We start from the raw sequence: 7,295 nt of genomic DNA on the forward strand, positions 1-7,295 counted from the left end.
GCGCCTTCGCTGCTGAGTGGGCCTTGTACTGGCGCTGCTGGCCTCCGTGTTGCCGAGCTCAATGGGCCCGGAGTGCTGGTAGTCCGCTGCTGCCAGTGCGCCGAATCGGTTTTCCACGAGTGGGAACTCCGGTTTGGAGCCCCGAGGTGCCGATCTCGCGGGCGAGGTTCCCGACCCGCCTGCGAGCTGCGAGGCGGGGATGACTTTTCTTTCTCTCCGGCCTGGGGACGAGGCCTGGCTGTTTGGGGTGTTCTGGGGCCTAGAGGCCTTTCCTTGGTGGAGGCACCCATCCTGCGGAGAGGCCTTGACCGGCTTCGGAGCAGGGTGGCGAGGTGGAAGTAGTGGTTGGTTCGGTGGCAGTTGGGGGAACTGCTGTTGATAGTGATACTGGGAGAGGTTGTGCAACACTTGGTGCTGGTGAAGCTGGTGTTGCTGGAATTGTTGCATCTGGGCTTGCATTGCCTGCATGCACTGCATCAGGTCGTCCAACCGATTTTGGCTAGGTGCCAGGGGGACGGCGGTTGGTTCAGTGAAGGTAGTCTCGATGGGGAGAGGAAAGGGGATGTTTGTGGCAGGTAGGTTTACAGGCGCCACTGCTTGTGGCGTATTCAGATTGGGAATTCCGTCCGCCGAGAGGGGGATGGTGAACTGCCCAACACACACCACGGTAACTTGAGGCTGTTCCCCGGTGGTGTTTGTCTCTGTGCCGCGTCCGGCGTTGCTGGAAGAGGCCATGAGTATTGAGTTTTTCAAAGAAGGAGAAAGGGGTATGAGAATTTTGGAGGGAGGCCTTTTGAAGCGTTCCCATAGACGACGCCAATTGATGATGCACAATCCAGCCGATTTTAGCTATCAACGATCTTGCCTCTGAACTGAGTAGCAGGGACCTGAAATGGAGGGAGAAGAGAAGCTCCGGGGAGAACCCGGCGTAAGGGCTCCGAAGCTCAAGTTAGAGTCTTTCAAAGGCAAGATAGACCAGATAGCGCAAAAGTTAGCATACCTCGTTCTTGTGGGGTAGGAGCCTTTTATAACCACCTCGCGCACTCACTTCCAGGCTTCTGTCAGATTGGGCATGATTATTTCTAAGCTCCTGCCAGTTCGGATGTCACTTCCTCTGGCCGGACAGAACCGCCACTGCTCCTTTTGTTGGAGCCGTCTCTGCGGCTAGTAACGACGGTGGCAGGTGGCGGTAGCAGGAGGCCGTTTGAAGTGCGACTGTCAGGCGTTAGATCCCAAATCAGTCAGGTGCGCCGCCCTCGGATACGGATGTCCTTGGTGTCAGGTACGCTTGGTCAGCCTGGTGTTTCGGAAGCGAAGTGCTGGAGTGGCGAGTGAGATGTCGAGCTCGGTTTGGGGAGTGTTCCGAACTGCCATGGGTCAGCTCGGGTCACAGCTTTGCGAGGCTCGGGACCCGAGGTAGTTCGTGCTCCTTGCAGGGAGCTCGGGTTCTCAGTAGGGAGCTCGGGTTCTTAATAGGGAGCTCGGACTCTTAATAGGGAGCTCGCTCTTAATAGGGAACTCGGACTCTTGGTAGGGAGCTCGGGCTCCTAGTAGAGCGGTCTGGAGTTCGGGCTCGGTAGTGAGCTTGGACTTCGTTACTTTTGGTGCTCATTTTGGGCGCTCCGCTATCCCGAGTTGTTTGCTTTTGCCACGTATCGGGTGATTGCGAGATCGGACCAAATTTCCCTTCATCACAAAGCATCCCTCATCGAGTAAGCATCTAATTGGCTGGATTAGCAAAGCTTATTCTTTATCTCAAAACATTATTGTTTTCATTATTTTTGGTGGTTTTAAACCCAGACCTTGGATCAATCCCGCATTTAGCATTGCAACTATTGGTTGACTAGCAATTTTTTTCTGTCTTGAAAAGAAGAAAAGAGCAATGCTTTTGTTGGACTAAGATCATTAAGTTCAGCCCTTTCAAACAAAATAAAAAAAAAAAAATAATGAAATAGTAATATCCTGGAGCTACATCAGTGATCCACAAATTGCACATGACTGATGAATCAAGTACCATAATCTCGTGGATTATGCTTACCACAAAAATCCTGTGTGCAAAGCCTCATACGGATCACTAATTGGGGTGCATTACTAATCCTTTTACTATTGGTTTTTGTTGAGTGATCCCATAAAAATCCAAGAGCTTCAATCCGCCTCTTCCACTATATCTGCTCAAATATGGTCTTGGTTACTGTAGGATAATAGGATAACATAAAGCCTAGGCAGGTAGTTCACAAAGCACAATTCAAGTTTCATAAATATTAACAAAAAAATTTAGATCATTGAAACAATCGAAAAATAAAAAGCAAAAAAGGTTCCTTCAATTTCAAGGGAAGCATATATTTCAAATACCAAATTTTTAACTACTAACTTTGCTGTTAAAAAAATGCATTTTATGATTTGAACCTTGCTTTAGGCCTCCTAAGAAAAAGGGCTCCTGTTCTTTCTTCTATAACAGAGAAACAGAACCAGAACAAGAAGAAACAGCCTTTGCAGTCCAAAAAGAAAGAATTATTTACGCATCTGTAGCAGTGTAGCTATCTGTAGCTTTCGTCCTGTTGGATCCACTCCACTCCATTCTCGCACTATGCTCGAGGCTCCTCCATTTTTCTTTTCTCAGTTCTCAGGTTTAAATTTTTGGAAAAGTACGGACATGCTTAATGCATTCTCACTGTAAACTTATAAACATTCACAATGTCCAAAATCCATATTCTATGCATTCATACTCGCATGTGAATTGACATCAATTCGGAGCTGGTACCTACCCCAAATGTAATTTGAGTCTACAAATTCTGACCCTAGGGTTATCGGTCATTCTCCTTTGTGTATTGAATGCTCTAAAAGGTTTAATTATAGTATTTCACTATAAGGTTATGTTTGGGAGTGCTTAAAAATAAGGCCAAAATTTTGGGCTAAATTTTGTGTTTATTCATACCTATACTATCTCAGTAGTGTTTTGTCATCACATACAAGGGATGCAAACGAATTAGATCGGATTTAAATCAAGGTATATTTGATTATGGTTCAATACTATTTATAGCAGATCTGATAGACAAGGATCTCAATTCGAATTCAATCAGGAAGTCGGATCTTGGATCTTCGGATCTGATCCAATTCGATTTGTTTTCTTTAAAAATTAATAAATTATTAAAAGAAAAATAAATATGCCAATTTAAATAAAGAAAAGCATAAAATACAAGTACTTTTTAATTATTTTCATAATATAAATACATGTTTTTATAAAAAGTAAATAATATGACAAATTTACAAAAATACAATATAAATAATATATTTATAAATAAATAATTAACATATATATGTATTATATATATTTATATAAATAAATATATAACAAATATAGGATCAAATCTTCTCGAATAGGATAGGGGGTTGATCCGAATCTGATCTGATTTTCCGATTGGATCCTATTATCTGATCCGAATTCGACCAAATAAGATCATGATCCAATCCATTTGCACCCCCTACACTCATTACTTATTTTTAAGCAATGCTTATTTGAATCCCAAACTCGGCCTAAGAACCACTATGGAGCTTATGGGGCCACTTCAAGATACCCTAAGGCTCTATTCGCTTTTCAATAAGTTACTTACCTGGGTAAGTTTTTCTTGGGAAACACTTACACGAGTAAATGCATTTACCCAAGGTTCAAAGTATCAATACGTATCGGCCGATATGTATCGTTCTGGGACCCCTCCGATATGCCCCTACAGTAGGTGTATCGGAGGTCTGATTGGTCTAGGGGGTAGAGGAGACCTAAATCAGCCCCCCTGAACTGGTTGCGAAAAAAAAGGCTCCAAAATGTGTATCGATTCGCTTGATACACCCTATCGACATATTGGGCGTATCGATATCTTGAACCTTGCATTTACCCATGTTCTTTTATTTCTCTGGTAAATTATTTACCCAAGAGATGGGTATCACTTACCCAGAAAAACAAACTCTTTTTTTTTTTTTTATGAATCCCATAAAAACAAACTTTCCCTAATGCACATATAAATCTCAAAATAGAACATGGAATTCAGGAGTGTCCTTGTCATTAAAGAATGCCCATGATGGCTAGGATCCGCAGTTCCTGAGAGCAACTGGTTCGGAAAATCATAACGAAACACTACCCATCATGAATGCCAATCTAAAAAGAATAAAAGATCAATATCCAATGCCTGGAGGCTTCAATTGTTATAGCAAAATATATTGCTAGACAACATGTTACATGAAAAGAAACCTTCTACTTCAAGAGTCCTAGTCCACAGGTTTCATGTAAAAGAAAGGAGAAACAAATTTAGATTCTTATGCACACGCACAAAAGTTCAATCATAACCAGATAAAAATCTCTCCTAACGCCCTTTCTCAAATCCAATGCGGGTTCTACTAGAACCTCTGTCATAGCCATCACGCATTGAAGATCCAGCACTTGCACTCATGGTCCCTCCGCTCCCAACTTTTTCCATGGCCTTCTTACCCTTCTTGACCTCCGTCAAGAACTGTTCCAATCCAAATGGATCAGCTTCTTCTGCCTGCTTCTCAAACTCCACTGCGCCACTTCTGGGAGCTGCACTCTCAGGGGCACCAGTAAATGCCCTGTCAGGTTTGAAGCGATCAGTCTTCATGATCTTTTCAAGTTGCTCATCTGCACCTCCATACATATCAGCATCCGCATCCTTCTTAGGCCTGTACAAGCTAGACAGGGTGGACTGTGCAGTAAACAGGCCCTTATCATATATGTTGTACTGGTCATCAGTTGCGAATCCAGAGTCCATTCCTTTCTCCTGGTTGAACAGCCTCTGGTCATACATGACTTCCCCGCGTCCTGCTCCTGTACTAGCCATACCAAGCGCCACTTTTTCACTAATATCACGGTCTCTATCACGTGTGATCTTACTCTTCTTACCCATTGCAGCATCTTTGGCCTCCAATCTTCTCTCTCGCTCCCTCTCCCTGCGTCGCTCCTCACGAATCTTTTCTCGCTGCAGGCGCTCCTCCCTCTCTTCCTTTGTCTCCCTCACAGGCTCCTCTTTTTCCCTCCCTCTTTCATGATCCCCCCTCACATCACCACTATCCATCATTGTCCTATCGGTAGGGATGGGAATAGCTGCCGGGGGTGGTGCACCCCCAGTCCTCTCAGCTCGGGCTTTCTGAGCCAATGCTCGCAGCTCCTGCTCCTTTCTTTCCTTCTCCTTCAATAGCATCTCCTTTTGGACCTTTGATCTCATTGCAACAGCTTCTCTAGCTTTCTGTTCCGCTACATATAATGCCTCAGAAAGTTTGGCAAAATTGTCATTAATCTGGACTTCTTGAAGGCCTCGTCCATCTGCTGCAAGACGTTTATCAAGGGGGATTGTATAACCTTTGGGGTTCTTCCAATTAGAAATGCAAGGTGGGATTTTCCAATCTTGCTGATCTTTCACTGTTACGGGACGAGGTGGGGAATGCATAACTGGCACGGGTGGGGAACCCATGGCTTTTGGGACTCTTTTGTGCTTGAACTTTGGCGGCTCAAGTGGATCAACTGGCATCTCTACCATTCTAATTATTCTCTCTTTTGCACCTGAATTGAACGCTGCTGACTGTTGTGATGGTTTATACTTAATGAACTTTGAGTCAGATGATTGCGTTGGCACATTCTTCGGTTGTGCCGCACTCAATCGGACATTGACAATTTTTTCAAGAGCTGCTTTTGTGCGCTCTGTTGTTTCATCTATCTCTTTCTCCAATTCTTCAGATTCTTTCACTTCATCTGTCAGAATTTTAGGGACGAGATCTTTATGCAGCGAATATACAATTTTCGAAGCATTCTCGTTCTGCTTAACAATTGCATCAAAGGCAACGTTTCCATGGGAGTCCACAGTAAGTGGAAGGATTTTTGAGCCTGGCTTCTGATCCTTCCTTCCCATGCCAAGAGGGTACTGGGCGACATGAATCTCAGGAAACGCACCGCCATCTCCAAAATCCTCGGGCTTTCGGGGCACAAAACCAGCACGTTTCAAGTATGGAGGTACTGGATTGGCTTTGGCAGTGGTAGACTGTTCTGCCTCAGAAGAACTAAAGCGTTGCTTGAACCATGGGTCATTTGAGTGGTCGTAATACGAGGTGGTCGATGATTTAACAGGTGGAAGTAGTTCGTTTAGTGCTGCCATGGCGAAACCACTTAGGGGAATAGAAAAGCACCGGTAATCTCAACCCGACAATCTGATAAAAAAAATATAAAAAGAGAAAGAAAAGAAACTAATTAGGTGGAGAAAATCAAACAACGTGCATAGATAAAGGGAAAACAACTTGAGTTTATGCTCTATTCCGAGATCAGATATTGAGTCATGAAATCTTAGATGCTGATCATGTTATTGAGACATGAAATCTTCAAAACAGGGGGAAGGTGTATTAAACGACGAAACCCTAACCCTAGAACCTAAGGAAGGTGTATTAAAAGACGAAACACAGAAGGTGTAAATTGAATCAAAGATCCAAGATTATAACATACCCAGACAGATCCATATAAATCTAACCCCAGATCGAACCAATCGTAGATTACGTTCGTGAGAATTGGCGGTAAAGATTTTTCAGTAGATAGATAAAAAAAAATAAAAGAAACATTCACAGTACAAGAGAGGAACAATTCATGTACCGGATGAAGAAGAAGAAGAAGAAGATCAAGTTTCGATCTATTAGGTTTAACTCAAACCTACCGACCTTCCTTCTATCGAATATCGCTGCAATGGAGCCCGGAAATATAAAATAAAAAGAGGGCGGCGAGAGGAGAGGGAAACGCGTTGAAGTCCATCCCCCTCCCTATTTGGTTCATCTAGCTTCTTTGATTGGGATTTCATCCCACCCGTGCATACACACGGCACCACTTCTACCGTTGGATTGGATTTTTTTTCGCTTACGACTGATTGAGACGACTCCGGATCACCTGCCCACGAAAACTCTGTCCACGCCCTGTGAATTAATTGAGAACATCTCCCCCTTATATAATACTATGCAGAAAATGAGATATTCTCATGTATAACTGCGACACGACTCACTTCCTACAAAAAGGTTCCGATCTAGTGTATGTGTATTACGCGTCTATGAAGTAAAGCCGTCCAGATTTTGAGCTGGGATTTGCTGCTCATGACAAAAACTGTGCGTACATCGCATCGGACCCATCATATCTGCGAGACAGAGATCATATTAGAACAGTTCTTTTTGTTGTGAGTACATCCGGCCTCCAAGTTATCGCCACGCGTCCATGCCAGAATCAACGTAGAAATTCTATTGAAAATGGACACGTGGGTTTC

At 43.8% G+C, this 7,295-nt stretch overlaps 1 pseudogene across 4 annotated transcripts; it reads right to left on the bottom strand.

Moving 5' to 3' along the window:
- Nucleotides 1–4,151: 4,151 nt before the first annotated feature.
- LOC104595115 (SNW/SKI-interacting protein A pseudogene) lies at nt 4,152–7,009 on the bottom strand (annotated as a pseudogene). Of its 4 annotated transcripts, none has more exons than XR_016082276.1 (2): nt 6,702–7,009; nt 4,152–6,207 (listed from the first exon to the last, which is right to left on the bottom strand). The product of XR_016082276.1 is annotated as an SNW/SKI-interacting protein A pseudogene, transcript variant X4 (transcript). The 4 variants fall into 4 exon arrangements; XR_016082274.1 differs by having other exon boundaries at nt 6,706–6,966; XR_016082273.1 differs by having other exon boundaries at nt 6,641–6,966.
- Between the last annotated feature and the right edge of the window lie 286 nt (nt 7,010–7,295).

The sequence above is a fragment of the Nelumbo nucifera genome, chromosome 2 (assembly GCF_055504915.1).
Source record: "Nelumbo nucifera cultivar China Antique chromosome 2, China Antique-T2T, whole genome shotgun sequence".
NCBI classification, from domain to species: Eukaryota; Viridiplantae; Streptophyta; class Magnoliopsida; order Proteales; family Nelumbonaceae; genus Nelumbo; species Nelumbo nucifera.